The 2,001-nt window shown below is 54.6% G+C and overlaps 1 non-coding gene across 1 annotated transcript; it reads right to left on the bottom strand.

Moving 5' to 3' along the window:
* Positions 1 to 1,497: 1,497 nt before the first annotated feature.
* On the bottom strand, positions 1,498 to 1,662 carry LOC113620283 (U1 spliceosomal RNA). Its single transcript, XR_003432732.1, has one exon. It is a non-coding gene; the product is annotated as a U1 spliceosomal RNA (small nuclear RNA).
* Positions 1,663 to 2,001: the final 339 nt, after the last annotated feature.

Consider the following 2,001-nt stretch of genomic DNA (forward strand, 5'->3'; position numbering starts at 1 on the left):
TCTCCATTTCTGCCTCTCCTCTCATCGCCAGGGTCATAGATTCCGGTTTCCGTAGGACACACCGGGCTCGTGTCTGTTTATTACTCATAGTGCCCTCTTCCGTGCCCGAAAGTGTCCTGGCAGAGCAGTAAAGGGTACGGCCTTCCTCCCCACGCCCCACTGACCTCCAGCTTCAGCAAAGGCCCTGCCGCTGAGCAAAGGACACCCATAGAAGGCGAGGGAGGGAGCGAAACTCTTACCCGAAGTGTTCTCGTTTATTCTACACCATATCGACCTCGCCAATCAAGTCCACGTTCTAGAGATGAGGAAATGAAGGCCCAGAACTTAACACTTGCTCAAAGTCAAAGATCCAGGACATCCCAAAATCGAGACTCAAACTTGGCTCTGCCCAAGTTCAAATCCCTCACGTTTCCCACAAGGTCAGGTAGCGTGGCTGGTCGGAGAGGATCAGCTTGGCACTCTCTTCATTTCCAAGGGAGAAATCAACAGGCTTCCTCATGCTGGCTATGGAGACCCTGAGGCCCAGAGAGGGTTTGTGCCTTACTCGAGATCACACAGTACATAAGCAGCAGAGCTTGTGCTAGAACCAGGCCCCTTATTCCCAAAGCATCCCTGAGTTTTTCCTGAGCAGACGGGGGGCCTCAGTGACACTCTGGGGCCCTTGACTGAGCCTCTCCTCCTAGCCCACGCTTGTTGGACCCTCTCCCAGGAGATGGAGCCAGACCCCAAGCCACGCCGCTGCCCCAAGTAGATGTCATGGGCCTGGGATGGGAGGAGTGTACAGACCCTGGAAACTCCCACTGCTGTGCCCGTTCGTCAGGGTCACGAAGTATCAGAAGTATCCTAAATGAAAAGAAGGAAAAGAAAGAAGTATCCTAACTGTGTCCCCCAAACTTAGTTTGGGATTCAAGACCTTCTCTTCTCCCCACCCGCCATGTGCATCTTACGCTCCAACCATATGGTTCTAGGCAGACCCTGCTTTTTCTGGTCCTCAGGCCTTAGCACATGCTGTTCCCACTGCTGGGAGTGCCCTTTTTTCCCACATGTCTGAAGAATTCTTATCCATCAGGACACAAATCAAATGTCCCTTCCCAGGGCAGCAAAATCACACTGATGGGTCTAGGGATTGTTACAGCCAGTGTCCTTTCTGATTGGCCAGTGACCACGGCAAGCAGGTTGTTAAATGTTTAGACCCTCCCCTGTGAAGCCTCTCCTTTCCGCCTCCTGGCTGTATTGTGCATCCCTCTGCTGCAGCCCTTGTCCCACTGGCTGGCTTGGTTCTGCCAAGCAGGAGCCATGACTGGTGCATCACGGTATCTCCCCAGGGCTACACCAGTACCCAGGCAGGTGTGCTAACTGTTTGGACACAGGTTCTGCTCCTTGGAGCTGGAGGGGCACCAGGAAACCTTCAACAGCTCTCGTTCCTTGATGGGAAGCGCTTCCTATGGGCTCACCCCTTCCATCTGATGAGTATTGGTCCCAGATGGAGAAACCAAAGCACAGTGAGATGAAGAAACTTAGCCAAGTAAGTGATGGGACTGGGACTTTTGGGGGAGGGTCAGGGGAAGTCACAGGGTTCAGCACATCTGGAGTGCAGTGGATGAGCCGCACCCTGGGAAAGCCACCTTCGTGACCATGGTATCTCTCCTGCCAGGTAAGTTGGGGACTGGGATTTGAACCCAGGTTTCAACCTACAGTCTCTGCTCTCTCCATGCAGTCTCTGAATCCCAGGCAGCCCTGTTTGAGGAAGGGCAATCTCAGCTTGGGGGACTCTGCCCCCGCCTGCCAGACCCCTGCTCAGAAGAGTGAGGAGGGTGCTGACGAACGCAGGCTTACTCCACCCACCTGCGGGGCCCCTGGCCGGGAGGGCCACATGACATGGACTGAACCTTTGCCCTCAGCCTCCCTTCTCAGGCCTCCAAGGGCAAGCCTGGTCTTCGGCTGCCCTCGGCAGCCATTCCAGATAAGGATACTAGGAAGCAGTTCTGCAAAAGATGTGGG

Source organism: Aethalodelphis obliquidens, unplaced genomic scaffold, assembly GCF_003676395.1.
Source record: "Aethalodelphis obliquidens isolate GAN/ISIS:26980383/991018 unplaced genomic scaffold, ASM367639v1 scaffold7, whole genome shotgun sequence".
Taxonomy (NCBI): Eukaryota; Metazoa; Chordata; class Mammalia; order Artiodactyla; family Delphinidae; genus Aethalodelphis; species Aethalodelphis obliquidens.